This window comes from Protopterus annectens, chromosome 10.part0, assembly GCF_019279795.1.
Source record: "Protopterus annectens isolate FY-2018-M chromosome 10.part0, PAN1.0, whole genome shotgun sequence".
Classification (NCBI taxonomy): domain Eukaryota; kingdom Metazoa; phylum Chordata; order Ceratodontiformes; family Protopteridae; genus Protopterus; species Protopterus annectens.
Genome location: NC_056744.1, coordinates 1,765,613,377 through 1,765,638,831, shown reverse-complemented (window position 1 = coordinate 1,765,638,831; position 25,455 = coordinate 1,765,613,377). Strand labels below are relative to the sequence as shown.

Genomic DNA, 25,455 nt, shown 5'->3' with positions numbered 1-25,455 from the left:
GGAATGGAAAGCAACAGAGGTAGCCATAGCTCTAGTAGAGTGGGCTTTGACGGATGTTGTAAGTTGTATATTTGAAGAGGAATAAGCCTGAGTAATGCAATCTCTAATCCATTTGGCAATAGTAGCTTTAGTGATGGTTTTTCCCATTTTATTATCTGAAAAGGACACAAACAATTGATCTGTCTTTCGAATTTGTTGAGTCCTGTCTAGATAGAAGCGCAATTGCCTGTGAACATCCAATGTATGCAAGGTGTACTCAGCCTTGTTTGAAAATTTTGGAAAGAAAACTGGTAGTTCTAGAGATTGTTGGAGACAGAGATTAGAGGAAACTTTTGGAACAAAAGATGGATTAGGCCTAAGTGATACTCTATCCTTGTGAAAAATCAAATACGGTGGTTTGATAGATAGGGCTTGAAGTTCTGAAACTCTTCTTGCAGAAGTAATTGCAACTAAGAAGGCAGTTTTCCAAGACAGGTATTTCAACTCACATGTAGCAGCTGGTTCAAAAGGGGGAGATGTCAAGGCACGAAGTACCAAATCAAGATCCCACGGAGGCGCAGGATGAAAAACTGGGGGTCTTAAAAGTACAGCACCTTTCATGAAAGTTTTGCATAATTTGTTGCTCATCAACGGGGGGGTCTATGGATTCGTGAAATTTGGAGATAGTTGCTAGTTGGACTTTAATAGTAGAGACTGAAGATCCTTGATTAAACAAGGATGTTAAAAATTTCAAGACCTCTGGTATCGGGGCAGTAATAGGGTCTAAACCTCTAAGTTGAGCCCAGATTGCAAACCTCTTCCACTTACTGTTATACAATTTCTTAGTGGAGGGTTTGTGGGCTGAAGATAAAATTAGAACAACTTCCGGGTCCAAGAGTTGATTTCTGACTAAAGTCGGAAGTGGAGGAGCCAAGCTGTTAGTTTCAAGGTGTGAAGGGACTGGTGCTGTTGTCCCGACTGATGAATCAGAAGGTCCGGGATTGGGTCCAAAAACCAAGGACTGTCCAGAGCAAATTTCTTTAGATAGGGGAACCATACCTGATGAGGCCAGTACGGAGCAATTAAAATCATTGTGGACCCCAATTGGGAAGCTTTCTGGATGACTTTGGGGAGGAGCGGAACTGGAGGGAAAGCATAAAGTAGTCCTGCTGGCCAAGGTTGGACTAGAGCATCCGTAGCTGCCTCCCCTTGACGCGGGGTCAAGGAAAAGAACCTTCTGCACTTTGTATTTAGTGGTGTTGCAAATAGGTCGCAGCACGGGGTCCCCCATCTTTTGAAAACCTGAGCTGCTACTGTGTCGTTCAGGGACCACTCGTGAGGAGAGAGAATAGTCCTGCTTAATCTGTCCGCCAAAACATTGGATTTTCCTGGAATGTGGGTCGCTATCAGGAATCGGTTGGTAGCTACCGCCCATTCCCACACCCTCATGGCCTCTCTGCAAAGGGGGTAAGATCTGGTCCCTCCTTGTTTGTTTAGATACCAGACCACTGACATGTTGTCTGTTTGGATGGTGATAATGCCTTGAGGGAGAAATTTGTGGAGGGCCTGTAGGGACAACAGTACAGCCCTCATTTCCAACACATTGATGTGGAGTAATGTTTCATTCGGGAGCCAAGAACCCTGAACTGACCTGCCCAGACAATGCCCCCCCCCACCCCGTCTGGGAGGCATCCGTTGTCAAGGTGGCCACCGGAGGGGGTATAACAAAAGGTCTTCCCTGATTCAGATTGGATGACTGAAGCCACCAGCGGAGGTCCCGTTTGCACGATTCTGTAATCAGTATGTGGTGATTGAGAGGAAGATTCTGAAAAGACCATTGTGTCGATAACAGCCACTGAAGAATCCTCATGTGCAATCTTGCCAGAGGAACTAGAAGAACCGTGGCAGACATTGAACCTAAAAGTTGCAGGACCAACCTGGCTGGGGCTTTGGATTTTTGAAGCAGGGCTTGGACTTGACCTTGTAATGTTTGTATCTTTTCGGAAGGAAGGAAGATTCGCATCAATTTTGAGTCTATCTCTGCTCCTATGAATCTTATGTGCTGAGAGGGCAGCAAGACAGACTTTGACCAGTTGAATGTAATTCCCAGGGAAGCACCCAGGGAGATGGTGGCTTGTAGGTTCTCTAGTAGTAGATGCCTGGTGGTGGCAGTCAGGAGCCAGTCGTCCAGATAGGGAAACACTTGGAATCCGAGACTCCTCAGGTGAGCAGTCACTACTGCCAAACACTTGGTGAACACCCTGGGGGCTGTGGTGAGACCAAAGGGCAGAGCACAGAATTGGAAATGACTGTCTCCCAGGCTGAAGCGCAGATACCTCCTGGACGCCTGATGTATCGGTATGTGATAATAGGCGTCCTTGAGATCTATGGAGCACATCCAGACATCCTTCTCCAGCAATGGGAGAATGGATTGTAAAGTGACCATTCGGAATTTGGACTTCATGACGGACTGGTTTAGTTTGCTGAGATCCAGAATGGGTCTCAGGTCCCCTGTCTTTTTTGGCACTAAAAGGAACCTCGAGTAATTTCCGGATCCGATCTGGTCTGTGGGGACCGGTTGGATGACTCCTTTTTCTAGCAGCTTTGAAGCTTCTAGCGCTGCAATTTCCCTTTGACTGGGTGGTGGGTCCGGGATTTTTTTGGACGGTGGGGGTGAGTGCATGAAGGGAATAGTGTAACCTCCAGCAATGATCCGAAGCACCCATCTGTCCTGAGTAATAGACTCCCAGGCTTTTAGGTGCTTGGCAAAACGGCACCCGAGCAGCACAGCCGGGCAATCCCTCATGAAGTGTGGGAGGCTGAAGAGCCACGAAAGGACTCGCGGTCTCCAGTGTTGCGGGGCCCTCTGCCGCCTCTGGGATGGCGTCTCCCAGAAAAATTTCCCCGTCCTCTGCCTCTGGAAGGGGAATCTTCCTGCTGTTGAGGAAAGAACTTCTGTGATTTGCGGAACCACATCTTCCCTCCTCTTTTAGCCTTGGGATAAGGCCAAAAGGGAGTGGAATAACGTGCTCCTACGGCAGATAAAGTTTTTCCCTCTTGCTCACAGCGGGTAAGAGTGTCTTTTACCTTGGGTCCAAACAAAGAGGACCCATCAAAGGGAGCGTCGGCGAAGGAAGACTTGAAGGCCTCTGCGAAATGACACAAACGGAGCCAGGCTTGTCTCCGTAGAGCCACGCCTGTGCCTGCTGCTCTGCCCGCCCCTTCAGCTGCATATGAAATGAGCCTCATGGACGAGTTAGAAATCGAGGTAAGGATAGCCAACTGAGAGCTAACCGACTGGGCTAGCTGCTCAGGTAGGTTACCTGAGAGGGAGTCTGACAGCTCCTTGACCAGATCCCTCTGCAGTCTGGTGAAATGTGCCAAATAATTCAGGGACCTTAGGGTAAAGGCCGCTGAAGTCAGGGTGTGCTTCCCGTACCGGTCCATGCTCCTAGACTCCTTATTAGGAGGATGGACGGACGTTGAAGCCTCTGCCACGTCCTGCTGTGTAGCAGATGCCACCACCATGGCATCTACAGCCACGCCTTTCATCAAGAACTCCTTCTCGGGTGGGGCAGACAAAAATTTGTTAGGGCGAGAAGGCACTGGTTCCACAGTATCTGGATGTTCCCACACCCTCCGACAAACCACATCCAGGAGCTCATCGAAGGGTGGAGACACCCAGGAGGCGGAGGGCTGAGCCCCGAAGGCCTTGAGAAGCAATGACTCATCAGCGGAGGGGGGTTTGGAAATCCAGCCGCCTCGTTGCTTAAGGATCTCTAGAATGTCTGCAAATGAGACATCATCCGAGGACGACTTTGGGGACCCCTCCGCATCATCAAGATCAGTGTCTGATGTAAGAGACTCGGGGGAGTCCACGTGCTTCCTCTTGCACGATCTCTTCCTTGGAGGCTCCTCCGAAGACAACTCCGAAGAACCCTCAGGAGGAGGGGAACCCCCAGTGGGGGTGACCTCAGGCCCCGGGGCTCCACTGCCTAGAGACAGGGGAACTGCCAAAGACCCAGTCTCCATGCCCAGGGAAGGTGCCGGTAAAGCCGCATAGACTGCCGAAGAAGACTTGGCCAAGGCACTCCTCATAGCTCTGAAAGCCGGACCCCCAGAATCCTGGGAGTGTCCGGTCCCCAGAGCCATGATAACAGATGGAAGTCCCGCGGCCGAAGCACCGAGAGGGAGGCTCGGGACCGACAACATTGGTCCCGAAACGTCATCCCCGGGTCCGGCCGAAGAAGTCCGCGTGCTAAACTTGGACCCGAAGGCCGGGGTTGGAGTAAGGGTCAGAGCCGACCCTAGGATCTCTGCTGGCTCCACCTGCACCTGCTCCAACGAAGCCGAAGCGGTCAGAGGAGGAATGGCAATGGAGTGGGCTATCAGTTCCGGAGCCAATTGGGTCGGAGCCGAAACAAATATTTGAAAGACTGGGGACTGGAACAGTCTTTGGAGCACCCTGTCTATATCCGAATCTGACATTCTTGATGACCTGGAAGAGACCGAACGGGTCCGAGTAGGTCTCTCCAACGGCTCCGAGGGACTATGGGACCGGCTCCGAGGCGATTCAATAACTATCGGCGCCGAGGGAGTGTCCAACCCAATTCCCATCGGTGCCAAAGAGGACTTCAGCGCCGAGGAGGAAGTGTCTGAGCGGACAACCTTCATCGGCTCCGAGATCAGTGGAGCCGATGAAGGTGACCCGCCTCTCGATGCCCCAGCCATCGGCTCCGAACCCAGAGGAGTCGAGACTGGAGGCATCGAGGCAGACCATTCCACCCTCGGCTCCGAAGTCCGTGGAGCCGAAGGAGAAGCCTGCCTATGTCTTTTGGCGGTCGGGTCCGATGGACTGGTCGGAGCCGACGCCCTTTTCTTTTTAGCAGGAGAAGGAGAGGATGATAATGCCTCTTCAAAAGAGGGTTTTATAAGGCCTTTCAAAATAAGTTTATTTTTCCTCTCTTGGAGGACCCTCGAGGAAAACACGTGACATACGCTGCAGGACTCCTGCAAATGTGTGGCGCCCAAACAATAAACACAGAGAGAGTGGTCATCTGTGATTGACATCTTAAAATTACACTTAGTGCACTTTTTAAAGCCCGAAGGCCTAGGTGCCTGAGACATTATAGCCACAAATCAGTAAGTCTATTACAGAGAGAAAAGACAGACTTTTTTTTTTTTTTTTTAAATACTGACACTAGGATAAGATTTATGGTTGTCGATTAAAGTCACCAGACAGACAACAAAGAAATTAAATAAAATGATCCTAAAGATCGAAATTATTGACAGGGAAAGGCCCTTCAATTCAAAAAAGGGGCCTCTAGCCAAACAAACGCGCAACCACACACAAATTTCCACAAAAAAATCACCAATCACACACAAAAGTACAGTATAGCTGTTAAAACAGCTTTTTGTAGAGGAATTAGAAATTTTCTGACAGAAAAAGTTAGTGAAAAACACTAGCTCAGCCAGCTCGAGACCACGTCTTAGCTAGTTAGCGGCAAACGAGATCTGGGGGACTGGTAGTGGTGCATCCTGGGATATAGTAAGCTCAGCCAATAAGAGACTTCGCTCTTTGGCATAAGCGTGCCGAGTCGGAGCCGAGGGATCGGCTCCGAACCCATCAGTCAGAATGTAGGCGAGATAGGATCACATAACATCACACACTTATCTTGTCCCACAAGATTGGCTACTTCTTTTAGAGCAGCTGATATCCAGTTTATTGCTATAGTCCCAGTATCTCCATCAAGAAGTTCCAATGGTAAACCCTCTAACAATAATTCTGCAGCCTTACATGCTAATGTATCAGCTGAGGGAATTCCTTGAAATGATTCCTTTTTTTCTGTTATTAGAGTTTCATAAATCTGCCCCAGTTCACGCATGAAATGCTGTAGACCCAGTGAGGTAGTACTAAGTTTATTATTAATCTTTTGAAGCACTGTCTGTTTCTGCTCTCTTTCTGTCTGGTTTTCTGCAATGATTAATGTTTTGTATTTATTTCTGTACTGAGATTTTAACTTAGACATTTTAGTTCAAGATTTGGAATCTAACTTGTGCTTCATCCACTGAAGAAAAAGTTCTCTTTTTCTTCCAGAAAAATCAGTCAGTTTCTGAATGAATCTTTTCATAATGTCAGGAAGATCCTCCTCTAACAGAGAGTGCCTTAATTGACTTTTCTCTTTTTCTAACTTAGCAGTTTATAGCACCACACTCCCAGAGCAGTTTTTTAAACGGCTTTGTTCCTTTTCAAAATCTGACAGTTTCTTGCAGGTCTCACCTTGAAATCTGAAATGTCTGCATTTGAAATCTTGGGTATCAGTATTTTTCATAAGACCAATGATGTCTTCAGACCAATTCTTTGTGAGTTGAATTTGTTCTTCATCCTCGTCTACATGAATTCCACATTGATGTGCCACAGAAATCATTTCCTCTAGACATAACATGTTTGCTTGGCTACACTGATCCATAGCAGACTGTAGTCTGAAACAAAGTTTTGTTGTAAAGTCAGAATTGTTTATTTGTTAGCTTTTGATAATAATGTGTTTTTTGCATAATTTAAACATCTGTGTAAATGATAATAGTAAATCTTTTGCATTTTGTATTGTAACATCTGAAGTTAGTATGAGATAGATCTGTGCCTTGTTTTTTGTCAAGTTTTTTAGGTACTGAAGTTTCATTTCTGTAATATCACCAAGGAACACAAAGACAGCAGAAGAGACTAGTGTTAAAAATTCAGCTTGCTCTGGTGTTTTGAGGGCATCACCATGTAGATTAATTATCTGAAATGGCTGTGTGAAAACATCAGTGTTTTCAGAGCCAGATGGCAGATACCAAGAGATCTCTGCAAGACCATTGGACATTTTCTTAGGTAAGTTTGCACAATCCATCTGATAATGGATAAATATATTATGATATTGCTGTTTATTGTTGAGGATGTCATTCAGTATTTTAGACTTTGACAAAGTAATGTCATCAACCCTTAGAAATGAGAAAGTTGGAATTTTCATTGAAACTACATGTTCTTCCTGGAACCCACTGTTGTCTTTCCCTCGTATTGGTTGCCACTTCTTTATAACTGAGTGCAGTGCCCACAGGAGGAAGGTACAACTGTTGTTCCATGTAGGCAGTAAGAGCGGTAATGCAAACTGACATGAAGCCATTTTTACCATGAGCACCTGCTGTAACACAGCATCTGAACAGAGAAACACTGACGCAATTACATCTAATGGGTGGATCCAAGGAACTGCTGAATAGGTGGAAGTTGTGAAAATATCATCAGATTCCAGCTCCTGCATTTCATTTCTTGTATCATCAGAGTTACATTTTATGTTGACTGCACTGGAATCTGATCTCATTACCTTCCTAAGAAAGTACCAGGGAACATTTTCTAGGGATTTTGGTGCACTCCCTTCCAAAGCTTCCACACTAATTTCTAGCATATTCCTCACTGAAAGTTTTTTCTTATAGAACTGAACTAACCCCATTTGTGTTAAAATTTCTTTGGCATGATTGTCCCATGTGCACATCTCTGAGACTGCATCACTCATAGGTTCACATTTCTGTGCTGCATTAGTGTCATCCTGTATACCAGCCCATGTGTACTTCTCTGAGATTGCTTCCCTCATAGGTTCACATTTCTGTGCTGCATTAGTGTCATCCTGTATACCAGCCCATGTGTACTTCTCTGAGATTGCTTCCCTCATAGGTTCACATTTCTGTGCTGCATTAGTGTCATCCTGTATACCAGCCCATGTGTACTTCTCTGAGACTGCATCACTCATAGGTTCACATTTCTGTGCTGCATTAGTGTCATCCTGTATACCAGCCCATGTGTACTTCTCTGAGATTGCTTCCCTCATAGGTTCACATTTCTGTGCTGCATTAGTGTCATCCTGTAAACCAGCACTCTGTGCAGGTATATTTGCTCCAGGGTCACTATAGATGTCTTCATCAGATTCTGAATGATCATTTTGATCTGTAAACACAAAAAAAAGAGACTTAAGATATTTTAAGTACGAGTGGGTGCCAGTGAAGATGATGATATGAAAAAGACACACCAGAAATAATGTTACTTTCAATTTCTCAACAAAAACACATCACTTAGAGAAATGTCATAGCATTAAAAGCCAAAACTGGCATTGTTTACCTTCATCAGACTGAAAATATTTTTTTAGCTAGTTAAGTATAGCGCTCTTTTAATTTATGATGTAAATGAATTTAGACAAAGAAGGTTAGAGCACAACATGTGGGTACTGTATATAAGAAGATACAGATGAGGGCTGTGGCCCATATGAATGCAGTACTAATAATGTTTAGGCATGCTACACCTGGAATTCCTTCCCAAAGGAAGCCCATTTACAAGTGCTTACACATTTGCTGCAAGTACATGGTTTGGTTTGGAACAAAGGTTTCCTACATTCATAAATCAGCAATCTAGTCTGTTTTGGTAAGTCAAGTAATACCCATATATGATCATACCATTAAGGCTTTGTTTGCATATATTGTTATATATGGTTATTTAGACTAGTTTAATGTATTCATTGTCTGTGGATCATAATCAGTTTTCACTTACATAATCATTAAAGTTGCCTTACCATATGTAAGGGATTTACGATTCCCCTGTATTCCAGATCACACACTATAAACCAATAGCAGGGCAGAATGAAGTTAGTGTCTATGTCTTGTGTTTGCACATAGCACCATCTGCAGGTTAGTCTGGAACTACAGAGTAGCAGTTACAGGCTTGATCTGTTTACAAAGGCTCACACCTTTGTGCTATGAGGGATTCATGCCCAAGCCACAACAGGCTGCAATGATATTAAAAATTACTGCAATGTTTTACAGTAGCCTCCTATGTTCCCAGAGACAAGTAAACCCATATAATATATCAGGCAACACCACTGCATTACCAGGCCTAAAAGGTAGGTACATGTAGGGACTGGATATCATTTTGTATTGTCTTGTTGTTCAAGAAGCCTATACAAGTGGCACAGGACTGACTTTCTAAAAATGAGCAAGAGTTGTTGGGTATCCAAGACTGTGGACTGGTGGGCAGTATATGGGACGGCCTTACCAAGATTGGCTAAGCATTAGAGGCTGTGGCCCACTGTTTTATGGATCTAATATATCAGACTGCTTTTGTTTCAAATCAGAACAGGATATACTGATACCATATTATTACCATACAGCTGTTTGACATCATTAGAAGTATCAATGGTTAAGTATGCATTCATGTCTCCTTACTAACTGCTGTGGTAGTATCAAAGGACAGGGCATTATCAGAATCATATCAGTACATTCAAGCTGTTTAGCATCATTAGGAGTGAGTATGCTATCTATGTATTCCCATTGGCTCCCCAGGGGCAGTCATACCATAACAGAACAAGACATGCTTGGCTAATCATTAGACAGCAATTAACGAAAGTAGAAACAGAAGGTGTAACATCTGTTTTAGCATGGATAGCCTTAATTTTAGGGTAGGTAATGCTTGTGCGTGCAGCTATGAATTTGGGAAAGTTGTTCCTATCAGAAGGGTTAAACTTCCTTACTTCAAGATGTACATAGTTTTGTCTGTTCATTTTAAATTAATATATTATGGGATATTCTAGGGGGGGGGGTATTTTTTTTTGTCTGAGGATTTTCATTAAAACAAAAAATCTTGTAAAATGTGACATGGGATTGAATGGAGATGACAAGAAACAACCTTATAAAGAATCAACCTGCCAAACATTAGTGAGTGCATGTAACACAAATGCCAGAAACTGACAGCTTAAAAAAGCTGACTTATAAAATAAGTAAGCATAATAACTTGTTATTATAATGGCTACCCTATCTATATTATTTTGGAAAATGAATGGTCTCACAGGTGTAGACAGATAGTTAAGAGTGCTGAATTGTATTAGGAAATGTAGAATGCAAAATGCAATGATACAGGAAACACATTTGGAAAGAAGTGAGCATATGAATTTCATAAGAAAGAAATAATTTCATTGTGGATTTTCAGCAGAATAACAGGGACAAAGGAAAAGGGGAGTACTTATACTAATTGCTAAAGGTGGTCCAATAGTGACAGAAGAGGAAAAAAGATAATAATGGTACATCTGTGGTAGTAAGGGGCTACTGGCAAGGGAAGTGGATTGTGCTGGCATGCATTTATTTTCCACCTAAAACTGCTATTATGGAGCTTAAGAAAATCTTGGGATTAATAATAAACTTTCAGCAGGGAATATAGGTGGGTACTGGTATATGATTTGCAGCAATGAAGATGTATGTGGGGACCTAGAAGTGAAAAATATAACAAAGAACAGTAGATTTCTGAAGAAACGTATGAAAATATTTTTATGGAAGATGTGAATTCAGTAGTAGGAACTCAGAATTTACATATTATTCCCCAAGGTGCAATAACTGGGCTAGGCTAGACAGAAATTATATTTCACAGGAACATGTACATTTAAATGAAAGCTTTGACACATACACACACACACACACACACACACACACACACACACACACACAAACACACACACATCCAATAACTATTTCAGATCATACTCAAATAGCAGCTAAGGTAAAAACATAGTAATTCCCCACTTATCTGTTAAAACAGAATAATTTAAGGAAAGGGTATTGGAAATTATTCAAGAGTTATTACAGAAGATAGAAATTTTTTCAGCCAGTATAGCTAGTGAGTGGGATAAAATAAAAGTTGAGTTTAAAAATGGGGTAAAAATAAAAGAAAAATAGATATGGTTAAGAAGTAACAAGAGTCATGGGGTCTGACAGAGGTCAATATATTACATCAGCAGTCTCCAACCTTTTTTGCACCAGGGACTGATTTCATGTAAGACAATTTTCCACAGATCGGCCATTGCGCGCATAAAAATAAAGCATAAAAAAGTGCATAATAAGTACAACTTACCATAATACAGAATGAAGGGGAGCCCTGAGATTGTTTTCCTACAGTGAGATAGTCTCATCTAGGGGTGATGGGAGACAATGACACCTGAAGTGCGTTCCTTATGTCCAGTCTACTCTAATTTCATTCTGATTGCTGTCATTGAGAAAACCTTGCTTCAGAAAGATAGGATGTTGGAAATGGAAGCAGGGTTTTCAGAGCTTATTCTAGTAACTTTCTACATTTATAAAACCAATATTTAAATCTGTCCCTATTATTTGTGGATCTGTTCAGATTTATTGTGAGAGAGTCTGAAAGGTATGGTCGAGTGGTACTCAAACATAACGGAAACCTTATATCTAGCAGCTTTCTAAGTTGACAGCAGTATTTAAAATCTGTCCCTATTATTTGTGATTCTGTCCAGAATTATTGTGTGATTGGTTGAGAGGTATGGTCAAGAGGTAGCAAACCTAATGGAAATGTTTTACGGAATCTAGCAACTTTCTAAGTTTATAAGAGCAATATTTAAAATTGGCTCATATTTCATACCTCTCAACTGTCCAGATTTTGCCTCATATTTTTTGTCTGTTCTTCATAAAATCTGTGGTTCTCTGAATTTTTATGGTGATTAAGTAAGGACTGAAGTCATTATATAATGACAGGCATTTAAGTTTCAGACTTCATATCATTCAGAAAATGCATGGTAACACAGCATGTTGCATTCTATCAACTTTCTAAGTTGGTAAGAGCAATATTTAAAATGTGTTCCTATTTTTGGGGATTTGCCCTATATTATTTTTGTTTTTGCCCAGATTTTTTGTGCTCAGAGGTTGAGAGTTATGGGCTCTGTCCCTTTTTATTATGCAAAAGGTTGAGGTATGATCAAGAAGCATGCTGTTGCCAGAGATCACTCTCACTCTTCACTTCCTCTCTCTCTCTCTCTCACACACACACACACACACACACACACACACACACACACACACACACACACACACACACACACACACACACATGCACACACACACACATACACATACACATTCTGCTTTCATGCACACATTCACACAAAAGATCGCTCTGTCTCTCTCTCTCTTGATCTCTCTCTCTCTCTCTCTCACACACACACACACACACACACACACAGTCTCCTCTGCTTTCACACACACACACACACACACACACACACACACACACACACACACACACACACACACACACACTGTCTCCGCTTTCATACATGCATTCACTCATACATGCAGACAGAAACGTAAGCACACTCACACACATACATACATACACACATTCGCTTTTCTGCTTTCACTCCCTGCCTAAAAGTTTCTGTGCAGCTTGGTACCAAATGATCCATGGCCTGGTACTGGTCCATGGCCCAGTGGTTGGGGACTGTTGTGTTACAGGAAAAGGGGATTCTCACAGAATAAGAAGAGGTGTAACTGCAGAGTGTTGAAGAGAAAATAAGGGAGTATCTGGATAATATGCATGAGTTGAGAAATATTGCTGTTAAGCAACTTTTTTTATAATAATTCTGGGCACAAACACTTTTAGCACAATGACTTAGGCAACAGAAAGTTAAAAGGGTTGTTAAACTTAGGGAGTTTATAGCAAGCAAAATAACCAAAGAACACGTAGAGGTAGTAGAGATATTTCAGAAATTTTATGAAAATCTGTATAAGCAGAGAAATGTGGAAAGCAAGACAGAGCACAAATGGAACTAATTAAGGAAAACTTAAGTATGCAAAGGTTAGAGTTAGATGAGGCCCAAGAATTAATTGTGAAAGCAGAAGAAAATGAGATAAATGGTCAGATATAATCAATCTGTAGGAAACTCTCCAGGAAGAGATAGCATTCCTGTGAATGTTTGAAAGCTTGGAGGAAAAGTGATAAAAATGTGGAAGGTTTTGTTTAACAGTGTTTTAAAACTATAGGAAGCACCAGCATCCAAGATAAGAGCTGTGGTGGTTGTTTACCTAAATACAGTAAAGGCCCATCAGACCCAGCTTCATATAGGCCCATTTCAGTTTTAAACTATGATTATCAAGTATTTATAATAGCTAAACTAATGACACGTGTTTTACTAAATTTGTTAGATCTAGATCATTGCGGTTCTGTGGAGCAGAAGCAAACATTTGACAACACTGAAAGAACAATCATGATCCAGAGGGAAGTAGAATGTAAGAAAATACATCTGAGAGAAAGAGAAAATATTCAAGAGTAAGCTGGGATTTTATGAGTAGCGCAATGGAAGCATTTGTATACCCTGATACAATAATAAGGCTAATTAGGAGGAAAGATGAGGGATTGGAGGACGAAGTTAAAATTAGAGGGTTCCTTCACCTTTGTCATTTGTGTTATGCTTTAGAGCCATTGGTAAAAAAAATAAGGTATTCAGAAATTCAAGGATATAATATGATTTGTATAGTTGTCAATATAAGTTGTCTTTATTTGCAGCCAATTTCGTACCCGATAAAACCAGAAAAGGACATCTAAGTGTTGTGAAATTTCTTGAAACAGTTTAAATTCTTTTCAGGTTATAAAAATAATGAAGAAAAAACTAAGTTTATAGCTCTAAACTATGTACCCATGCATGAATTGGTTCAGCAATACCCATATTTATGGGGACTCAATAAAATGAAGTATTTAGGAATATGGATTAAAAAGTATTCTGTAATGGCAGCTAAGGATATGTGGAAGAGACTAGACAAAAGATAATACAAAAACTGAAAAATTGGAAGCTGTTGTTTTTTGATATGGACAGCAAGACCCAAGCAGCGAAAATGTTTTAGTCCCTTTAGTTTTATATGTAGGTCACCCATAATTGTATTAAACAGAGGATAAGTTGTGAGCAGTAATTAATAAAGAGCTGAAGGATTTTATCTTGTAGGGGAAAGGGCAAGAGTCAAGTGAGATAAGTTGGTCCTTCCAAAAGAACAAGGTGGTTTAGTTTTATTTGATTTGAAGGGATATTTTAGAGCTACACAGTTAAGTCTCATAAGTCTAACACAAGCAGAAAGCCATAATTCAATGTGAAAAGAGACAATGATGAAGAGGGGGAAATTTAAAAAATAAGGAGAGATCATGAGTTTGGATGCAGATCCTTAAGGAAAATAACAGCTATTCAAAATCTTATATTCATAAAGTCACACAAAGTATTTTTAAGAATGAAGCCAATGTGAGAATGGAGAAAGGAGATTTTGCTGATAGGGATGACTGCAATTGTAATACACAGAACTGGCTTTGGAGGCTGGAATTTTCTGTTGAAAACTGTCAAAGGAACCAAGATATTTGGAGCAAATAACTAGAGAGGGAATGTTAATGCAATGGGAAGAGGCCAAGAAGACATTTGTTCTGCGGTCTAGAGACTGCCTTCTGTATTAGGGATTCATATCAGAGTATAGGCAAAGAGAAAAGGAAGGGGAATCTAAAGTGAAAGACTTGCTCCGGTAGATTTTAATTGAATCTAGAACAGAAACTGCTGTTAAAAAATGGATAATTGGTAGTGCATATAAAATATAACGCAGTAACAGGTACAGGAATCAATCAGAGGAGGTTAGAAAGGATTGAGAAGAGAGACTGAATACGAAATTCACATGGAAAAATATGAAACCATATGTATGGTTCCCAAATTTGAAAGAAAGTCTAAAGGATTTAGGATATTTGCTTTGAAGTGTTTGCATAAGTATGTTTATACCCTAAGCAGAGTATAAGGATGTTTTCCTCATGTAGATAGCAAATGTTGGAGATGTGATGGGAAAGAAGGAGTAACTGTTATATGTTTTGGGAAGGTAATGAGTTGGCAGACTTTAAAAAACCCTACAGAATATTGTGTCAGACATATTGGGTGAGCAAATAGATACAACTAAGAAAAATATTTTTTGAGCTCAGATACAGGATCTGAATTGCCTAGAGATAGAAAGGACTTATTAAGCTTAATTCTGGTGGCTGGAAAAAGCAATTACTAGAAAATTCAGTTTATAAACTAACAGTATTTGAAGTATTGAATATTATAACAGAGAGAAAAGAACTGGAAGTGAGATTATTAAAATGGGTAGGAGCAATTTACATAAAAATGAAAATTGTGGGAACAAGACATGCTGAATAATGTTTTGAATGAGGAGTGAAGTTAAAGGAAGTAAGAATTAATTTATGGAATGTTGGATTAATGATAACTATACAAGAGAATATATGTGATGTACAATGTTTGCAACTGGGATTGTGTTAGTATGGGTTGATTTATTTTATATAAATGTACATTTGCCAATGTCTAAGTGAAGATTCAATAAAGGTGTTAGAAACAAACAATATAATGAATGAAATAATGTGGTTTGCATTAAATGAAAGGCAGAAGTAGAAAACAAGATATTGTTTGTTTAATGTATGTGAAATTTCTGAACATATAACAAAGGTTGCAGTTTAAAGATTTGTGGGGGATAATATGCAAGATGAAAAAGAAAGATTATACTGGGATTGTTATATTAATAAATAATTATGACACAAAAGCACCGGAGATGGCACTAGTAATTCCATGGAGAATGGTGGTAACTGATTGCTGTACCAGGCAAAAGGTGGTAAGAATAGAGGTTACATTGTTAAGTACTAAGGTAGAAAGGGGGGTATACATATAAGATTTTTAATTTGCAAACAAAAATAGTTTATTTTTCTTTGTTTTGTTTTTAAGGAAACTATAGGAAGTTAATAGAGAATTGGAAAAAAAATTTCAGATCCATGAGCAATATGGTCAGAATCTCCGAAATTCATGTGGATATTATAGGAAATTATAAAATTCCACCAGTAAGAGATGATTATAATTGTTTTAAAAGAATGTTAGACATCTATGATTTAAACAGGATAAAGGCAAGAAACATGTTAATAGGGCAAATGCATATGATGAAAATAAAACCAAGTTACACCTTTTAAGGTAAAGATTAAAAACAAAATGAAATAAGAGAGGTAAAGAATAGTGAAGGCAGTAGAATAACTCAGAAAGGAATTAATGAAAAGTGTTGCAGAATATTAAAATAAATGTATGATGAGAAAGATAAGAAAATAGAGATAAAACAGAATGTTAATAATGAAAAACTAAGAAATGGATATTAGAAAGAGAAGTAACAGTGGGTGAAATTAATTCAGTAATGTAAAAAAGTGTACATGAGGAAGATAGACTAGGACGTGAAATGTATAATGGTATACAAGAGGAAGGAAAGAAAGTATTTTTGAGGTATTAAAGGAATGGATGGAGGAAAGTTTAAAAATTAATAATTTTGTAGAGGAATAATTACATTTTTGTGGAATACATACTTTTAAATGGCATCTAACAACATTGCATAATGTAGATTATAAAGTAATAATGAACATACTACAAAAAGATTTGAAGTAGCTGTGAGATATATACTGAAAGAAGGAGTATATAAGATAAAAGGTAAGGATGCAATAGAAGTACTAGTAATTTTAAGGAAATAAGCGATGGCATAAACATGGAACTCTCTTCCTTCTATCATTACCACCATTACCTCCCTATCCCACTTTAAAAAAAGTCTACTTCAATATTTTAAGTCCCACTGGCTCTGCCAATGCTCATTCCCGGATTAACCCCCTCTAAGCTGCTATAATCTCTCTCTTCTCTTCTTTCAACTTAATCCCATGGTATATGCCATGACCCTTCCTTTTACCTGAGCTATCCACCTTTTATTTCTCCTCCCTTTGTACCAACTTAGACCTTATTTACCTCTGCTATGAGGCCAATCGAATTGAATTTGAAATATTTGTTCTGCTTGTAAGGACTTTCTTTATAACATGACATTATGACTTGAATGCCTGTAATACTGTCTTCTCTTCTCATTGTCTTATATAACAATTGTATTTTCTATGTAATAATGTAAACCTGAGGTATATTAATAATTGTATATGTGGAGCTTTTCTCCCCGGGCCTCCGCTGAAAATGGACATGTATTCAGTCGGATTATCCCGGTCAACAAATGTAAAATAAATAAATAAATAATAAAAATAAAGTAGGGGGAGTTAGAAACTAGAGTTCTAGTGTGTAATATAATTAATGTTTTGATAAGGTACAGCATGGCACAATTGTGGCACATTATTAAGGCAAATGGGATTAGAAAATAGGTGGTTACATTTTATAAGATGTCTTTAGAAGGTTGTGGATCAAAGTATTGGTAAATGGAGAGATTATTGAGAATACAAGGATGGCTAAGGGTATGTAAGAAGGTTACTGTATGTGTGAGGTTTTGTTTGCTAATATAATTAATGCAGTAATGCTACAAGTAAACAGTGAAGTGGATGATGCAAGGGTGATGTACAAAGATTAGGTAGAGGAAATGTTAATATTAAGGTATGCAGATGAAATAATTATAGCTAATAACTCACTATGAGTAAAAGAGGTGGTAACAGTGGCAGATTGCTGATGTACATAGATTTAGTATGGACAAAAAATCTCAATTAATTTTACTTATTTATGCATTTGTTTGTTTATTTATTTTTATTTATTTGTCTTTGTTTAACAGGACTATCTGACTGGGTATAAACAACCCTTAGCAGTGGAGGCCCAGTGAGCATACATTATAGAATGTAATTAAATATGATGGTATTTATTTTCCTAGTGGTAGAATTTGAAGGTATGAAACTTATTCATAAGTAATAGTGGAGGATCTGAGAGGAACAAGAGAAACAGTACAGGGTTAGAGGACTTTTAAATTGACTATTTTGAAAAAGTATAGACAATGCCATAAGTTATATTAGGTAAATTGACTTATTCAGGGAAAATGTTTTCATTTCTTACTGTAAAAGAAAAAGAGTTACTTGAATTGTTTTTAGAGTGATATGGGGAGCGGGGTCCAAGACTGAACCATAAACAGAGGAGAATATTGTATGACTGAAAGAGAAACATGGTTTAGGGTTAATAAATCCAATAGTATATCTGTTTTTTTTTACACAAAAGTTGGTATTAGGGAAGATAAAAGATGGAAAACAGAGTCTGATAGGAAGATTGTGTGGAAGAAATAAGAGGACCTCTGGATAATTATAAGATGGGAAAAGGAACAAGTTGATTGCCAAAGAATATGCTGATGAGCATTACAAGGACATGTGGCTTACAAAATATAGATATGAAAACCTTAGAGGAAAAAGGTACAACCTTATAAACAAGTGATAGGAAACGTATTTTGTTTACCCAGAGTTAGGGTTAAAATAAGAGACAAAGGGACTGATAAAGAGAAGAAAGGAAAGGCTGGAATGCATATGGTAATGGCATGATTTTTTTCTTTTTTGTTTTATGATGGATCATGTCTCTGAAACTTCCCATTAAGGAACTAGTAATACACAATTGATAGCAAGAAAGGAATTGTCATGCTTGCATAGAAGAAACTATTCAGCATTTTAGCTCAGGCAAAAAGGAAATAGAATGTTACAGAAGTTATTCAGAATAAATGAAGAACAGAAGAAAGTAAGTTGATACAAACTATTTGGGTATGAAGAGTGAAAAGTTTATGGCATAAATAAAAAATCCTCCTTGTGTAAGACTTCTGTGAAAATATACAAGGAAGTACTGTAAAACAAGAAATGGGATCTGAATATGACTGTAGTCAGTTGTGGATAAAAGGGTGGGGGATAAAAAATGAAACTTTACAAGAAAATGTAAAATAAAGTACAAATGTTCTGCTTTTAATAAAGAATCTACACTCTATTAGAAAAGAGTCGCAATCATTTACATCCACTTGGGCTATCACCAAGTTAGCCAGATAGGAACTCGAGTCTAACTTCACATATATTTTTCAAGGTGAGGCATAAGGTTATATGGATTTAACATATCATTCATGGTCTCACATGGGGTTGTGGAAACAGATATAATACACCATTCATGGCCAGATGCGGTGCGGGGTTGTGGGAATGGATATATCTATATCTATTAATATATATATATATATATATATATATATATATATATATATATATATATATATATATATATATCTATATTAGTAAGAATATAGGATGTTATTCATGTTCAGATATTGGACTATACATATGTATATAATACTTCTGGATTCACCATGAGACATGGTTCTGTTATTATGGATATAATACATCATTCATTGACAGATGCAGAAATGTAGGTATGAACATAACACACGGTTCATAGTCAGATATAGGGCCATGAGTGTTAATAAATACATCAATATGGTCAGGTATAGAATTATGGGTATGGGTGAAAAAACTTGTGGTCAGAAATGGAGCTGTAAGTATGTATATAATACATCATTCATGCCTGGACATGGTACTGTGGGTACAGATATAATATGTGATTCATGTTCAGACATGGGGAGGTAGGTATGGATATATGACATCATTCATGGCTGGGCATGGTGACGTAGGTTTGGATATAATGCATCACTCATGTTCAGACATGAGGATTTAGGTGTGGATATAAGACATCATTCATGGCTGGCCATGGTGCTGTGTGTATGGATATAATGCATCAGTCATGTTCAGACATGGAGATTTAGGTGTGGATATAAGACATCATTCATGGCTGGCCATGGAGCTGTGGGTATGGATATAATACATCATTCATGTTCAGACATGAGGATTTAGGTGTGGATATAAGACATCATTTATGGCTGGCCATGGTGCTGTGTGTATGGATATAATGCATCACTCATGTTCAGACATGAGGATTTAGGTGTGGATATAAGACATCATTCATGGCTGGCCATGGTGCTGTGGGTACGGATATAATACAGCACTCATGTTCAGACATGGGGATTTAGGTGTGGCTATAAGACATCATTCCTGGCTGGCCATGGTGCTGTGGGTACGGATATAATACATCATTCATGTTCAGACATGGGCAGTGGGGCACTGGGCTGGAAGTATGGATATAATATGTTAGTCATGGTTAGACATGGTGCTGCTTGCACGGAGATAATTAAACTTTCATGATCAGATATCGGTTTGTGGGTGTGGATATAATATATATTCTTTGGTTAAAAATGTACTTACTTGAATGGACATAATCCAACACTCTTGGCCTGACATGGGGCTGTAGATATGACTATAATACTTCATTCATGGTCAGGTATGAACCTGAGAAGATGGATATAATACTATATCCAATGTCAGTCCAGGAGCTGTAAATATAAATATTATTCAGATTTATACACAGATATGGTGTTCTGAGTGTGGATATAATACATCATTCATGGTCAAACATGGTGAAGTGGGTATGGATATAACACATCATTCATGGTAGGATATGGGGCAGTGGGTATGAATATTATTCATCATTCATGATCAGACATGATGGGGTGGGTACGGACATAACACATCATTTATGGGTGGACATGGAGCAGTGGGTATGGATATAATGCATCTTTCAGGGTCAGCCATGGGGATATGTGTATGGAGATAATATGTCATTGATAGTCAGACATGGGGTTTTGGGGTACAGATATAAAACATAATTTCTGGTCAGACAGTCACCGTGAATATGAATCTTCTTCTTTTGACTTTTCCTGGTTAGGGGTCGCCACAGCGGATCATCTGTCTGTACATGATTGGCAGTGGAGTTTTACAGTGTTGAGTTGCCAGCCCAGTGCCCAACCTTACACAGAAGTCACACATATGCACGCACTCACACCTAGGGCCAATTTAGAGTGTCCAATGCACCTATAGCATGTCTTTAGGATGTGGGAGGAAACCGGAGCACCAGGAGGAAACCCACACGACCACAGGGAGGACATGCAGACTCCGCACAGAAGGCACCCCAGCCGAGGATTGAACTGGTGAACCTCTTGCTGTGAGACAGCAATGCTAACCACTGCACCACCGTAGCCACCCTGATGTGATTAATGACCAGACATAGTGTTTTGATATGCATATAATTCATTATTCATTGTCGTGATTGGGTCAGGAGGTATGGCTGTAATATATCATTCATGGCCAGACATGGGGCTGTGGGAGTGGATATAAAACATCATTCATGATCAGACAGGAAGCTGTGAGTGTGGATATAATAAATTAGTCAGACATGGGGCTGTGAGTAGAGATATAAGACATCATTCATGGTCAGACATATTGTTTGGGTATGGATATAATACATCATCATACATGGTCAGGCAAGGTGCTTTAAATATGGATATAATACATCATTCATGGTCAGACATGGGTCCACAGGAATGGATATAATACATTATTCATGGTCAGACATGGGGCTGTCGGTATGAATATAATACATTATTCATGATCAGACATAAGGCAGTGAGTATGGATATTATACAACATTCATGCTCAGACATGGGGCAAAGGGTGCAGATATAATACACCATTCATGGTCAAGCATGGTGCTATTGACATGAGTTTAACATTTCCTTCATATTCAGATATTTGGCTCCTCTCTGAATGCATGACTGAGTTCTGGTTCATTCTTGAAATCAATAATCATTTTTATCTATCAAATGTTTGTCTTTTATCTTGAAATAAAACTGCATTTTAATGAATATTGTTTTTAAATAAGCTGCAATTTTTATTTTCTTATGAAACCATCTACCAGTAAGTTGCTGGCCTTTTCAGAAGCATTAAAATTGTATGGGTCTTTTTCAAACTATATAGAATACAATCATTAGTAAAGTGATGTTAGCGTAATAATATTATTTCATTTATTATGAACTTTATAAGGCTGATCTGATTTTTTTTTACATCCTTTGACTGAAGACTCTCAGCTTCAAATATGCCACACCATATAAAATGTGATATAGTGTTCCATTTTAGTCATACATTAAATGTTGAACTTTGTAGATTACAACATATAGTTTTACAGACTAGCAGTTTGTAGACACTATACATCTTGCAAATGATTTTACGAAACCAACAGTTATGAGAATAGGATCAAATATTCGATCTTTGTGTCAGGGATCTTCAAATTGCTACCCTTAAAACCAATTCAACCTCATCTCAGAGTACTCCAGCCTTATTTGAGTGAATTTCCTGTTACAGACGACATCACTGAATGATATCACCTTCACAGCCAGTGTCACAGTACATCAGGCATGGCTGATCAGACACCTCCAGTAACAAAGGTCTCCATAAAACATCCCCTCCTACTGGCCAGTAGTGGATGCTGTCATCACCGCCATTTTAGGTACTAATAGTGAGCCAGGTTCTATGTATCAGTGCAAGTCTGCTACTGGGCACACATTCACCCTAAAATTCAACCAGTGGCTGGGCATGCCAGGGGAAGGACAGCTATGCCCATGACCATTTCAATGTAAACAAGAAACCTTTCTGGTAAAACCTTTGTCAACATTTATTAGCTGAAGATTATAACTTCTAGATGCAGAGTAAGTACTTCAGAGATGGCAGTGATGGGGAAGGTAGATTTTAATGTAGATATTAATTATATCCTTCACAGCACTCTAACATAATGTACCTTCTAGAATTAACCATTGAATATCCCAAGATGGTACTTCCCCTTTTTTGCTAGTAACTCCTGTATACATTACAGTTTTAATACAGCGACATCTAAGGTTCACTGGTATACCTTTTATCATGATATAGCTGTAAATACATTTGAAATGGTCAGCCTTTAAAAAACAGTAAAATAGAAATTTACGATTTCACTTTTTTTTTGTTGTTATTTTTCTAACTAATAAAGTCTGGGTAAATTACTAAGCCTTCAGTGAAACCTGAACACATTCTTGGTCTTTTGGGAAACTAAGTTTTTCAACTATATAACATTGTCTTTTCCACTAGTATGGCATGGCTTTTACAGATAGCAATGCCTAGACAACGTGGTAACATGCATATCTGAAGATTTTGAAGTCTGCCCGTCTGATGTCACAACAGGTACAGCTATGGATTCTTCACTCTCTCTGGTCACAAGTGAAGCAAATATTTTTTTTCAGCTGAGAATTCCAGGCATGTATCAATTGTCTTGGTAGCAAAAATATGGGAATGTCTGCACTACTCATCTAAACTTCTGTTTTTTTCTGTTTTTTTTTTTTTTTCAAGCTCATAACTGGCACAGGTTCAGTGAATCTTGCTCTGATTTGACTGACTTTCTTTCTGAAAAGCAAACCAAGCCAAATGGTCCTAGCAAAAGACAGGTCCAGAAGAACCACCTCTGGAAATCCATTTAAGTGCCTAACTGAACTTTTTCACATGAACTTTACCTCCTGGTTCAATTTTGTCAGTTGTTTTTTTTATCAAAAAGCTATTTCAGTTCACACTTTTTATCATAAATTTTTACTTTCAAATCCAGCAAAAGATGGTCAAACATAGCTCTCAGCCTTCTTGACATGAGAATTTCTGTCATATATAAAACCTGCTCTCAAAGGAAAAATTCTGTAGCTAAAGAAGAAATACTACAGCTCTGTTTCCAATGTCTCATTTTATTTTCTTCATCCATTTGTTCAAAGTGTCTACATCCTTTTTTGCAAACAGAGCTAACTGACTATTCTGATGTCTTGTGCCATTTCCCTGTCTGGTACCCCATCAATGTTAAGCTGAAGAGCAAAAGAAGATCCTCTCATACTTAAGGAAAACACATAGTTCCTTCTTCTTTATACTGCTAAACTGTAGCATATTGCTTGCTACAAATCGTACAAGTGTCTTGCTACAGCTATACCACACACTTAGCACTGAACACTTCAGCCCTAAGTGTAAATGCAGCCAGTACTGGCACAGAGTGATGAAGCATGTCAGAACTGACTAAAAATGTAGTAATGCCATTCAGAAACAAAATGCAAGTACTGCAAGTTGTATAACCAACACCTTGTGCTTGTCATCCTTGCACTGTTCACCTCACCCTAGCTACATCTCTGTGTGCCAGCTATCACATGAAGCATAAAATAATATAGTTGTAGTTACCTGACAAATTCCATTTTTTCATAAAGTTTGCAAGTTTTATGCTGCTGAAACAAAGTCCATTATTAGACACTGACATTTTTAAAGTACGCTGTGTGCTAAAACATGTTTTGCTGTTTTAAGTTCTACAAGAGAAGTGGCAGAATTTAAGATATATACATCCATTCATACTGAAAGAGCATTTGTCAAAGCCTGAAACATTTTCCAAAGAATGGACTAGAATAGTCCATGTGCAATCCACATTCTGTCTTTTCAGGCCATTCCATTTGGTATAAAGATTTATTTACTGGGGATTTACTGTTTACATGACATTCATCACACATCTTTGCTTTCATTTCCATATTTTGATTTATACCATAATACTATACATGTAAATCCAAGAAAAAAGTTGAGTCCAAAAAGGCTGTGTTAACGTTTATTCCATAAAAACAGGTAATAGGTTCATAGGTTCATAGGTAGGTACTAGGCTATCTGCCCAAGGGCATTTATAAGCCTAGCCAGAGTGTGTCAGCTTTCGCTGCCCCATTGATTAATTAACTGATCCTCTGTCAAGCAGAGTCAATGAAGTGATCCCAGGGTGTATTTTCTGTTACCCATCCACTCGTCCAGGTTTCTCTTGAAAAGTGTTAGTGAGGTGCTCTGCCTGATGTAATTTGGAATTTTGTTCCAAAGCATGGGGAGTCTCTGTGACAGGAATCTATCCCTCCAGCATGTTCTATTTATTGTTGTGGTGTGGTTTAGCTCACTAGAGCGCGTGACTCGCAGTGACTTAGATTTCTTTAGGTGGAGCAAGTTCATCAGTTCAGAGTTGGACATGGCTTTGTAAGTCAGGCAGAGATCACCTCTGAGTAAGCGATATGCCACTGAGTACAGCCGGAGTTTTTTCAGTCAGGCTGCATAGGACATACGTTTGAGGCCAGTAATCCTCTTGGTGAGGTACTTTTGTGGTCTTTCCAGCTGTTGGAAGTGTCTTGTGAGGTACATCCCAAATGGGGCATTGTACTCTATGATGGGTCTAAAGAGTGACAAGTAGAGGGACACTATAACCTCTTTATTTCTAGATGCAAACCCTTTAGTAATTAGATAGGCCACATAGAAGGATTTCCTAACTACTTTGGCAATATGATTGTCAAAGGAGAGATTACTATCTACCTGGGTCCCCAGATCTCTTATTACCTCTTCTGTATAAAGGGGGCTGCCACCTATGTGGTAATTCATGGGTGTTTTGTTTTTCCCAAATGGGATGACTATGCATTTTTTGGCATTTAGCTTGAGGCCATGACTTTGACACCAGGTGTCCGTCTCAGTAAGGCCCTTTTGGAGGATGTCAGTGTCAGCTGGAGAGTCAATTATGGCTCCCAGTTTGCAGTCATTAGCGAACTTGGTTAGTCATAGTCTTCTTGTATTTGGCTGTACTTCTGAGAAGTATATGCTGAACAGTAGAGGTCCCAGGACCGAGCCTTGCAGGACACCACTTGTGACTTGTTTAGAGTCGGACCTGGAGCCCGCTATTCTTACCGTGTGAGTTCTGTCTGTAAGCCAGTTGGCAACCCATCTCATGATGTAGGGGTTTATGTTCAGGCTGGTGAGTTTTTCTGTAATACCCGAGTGGGGAATGGTGTCAAAAGCCTTGGTGAAGTCAAGGTAGGCTGTGTGAACCACCTTTCCCCTCGTTTATGGCACTTGGT

General features: G+C 39.4%; 1 protein-coding gene and 1 pseudogene across 1 annotated transcript in view; both read right to left on the bottom strand.

Moving 5' to 3' along the window:
• Nucleotides 1–25,455, bottom strand: part of LOC122814000 (arginine--tRNA ligase, cytoplasmic-like) — a 641,564-nt gene that overhangs the window by 473,041 nt on the left and 143,068 nt on the right. The gene's annotated exons all lie outside the window — the stretch shown is intronic.
• Nucleotides 1–25,455, bottom strand: part of LOC122814479 — a 36,299-nt pseudogene that overhangs the window by 3,545 nt on the left and 7,299 nt on the right.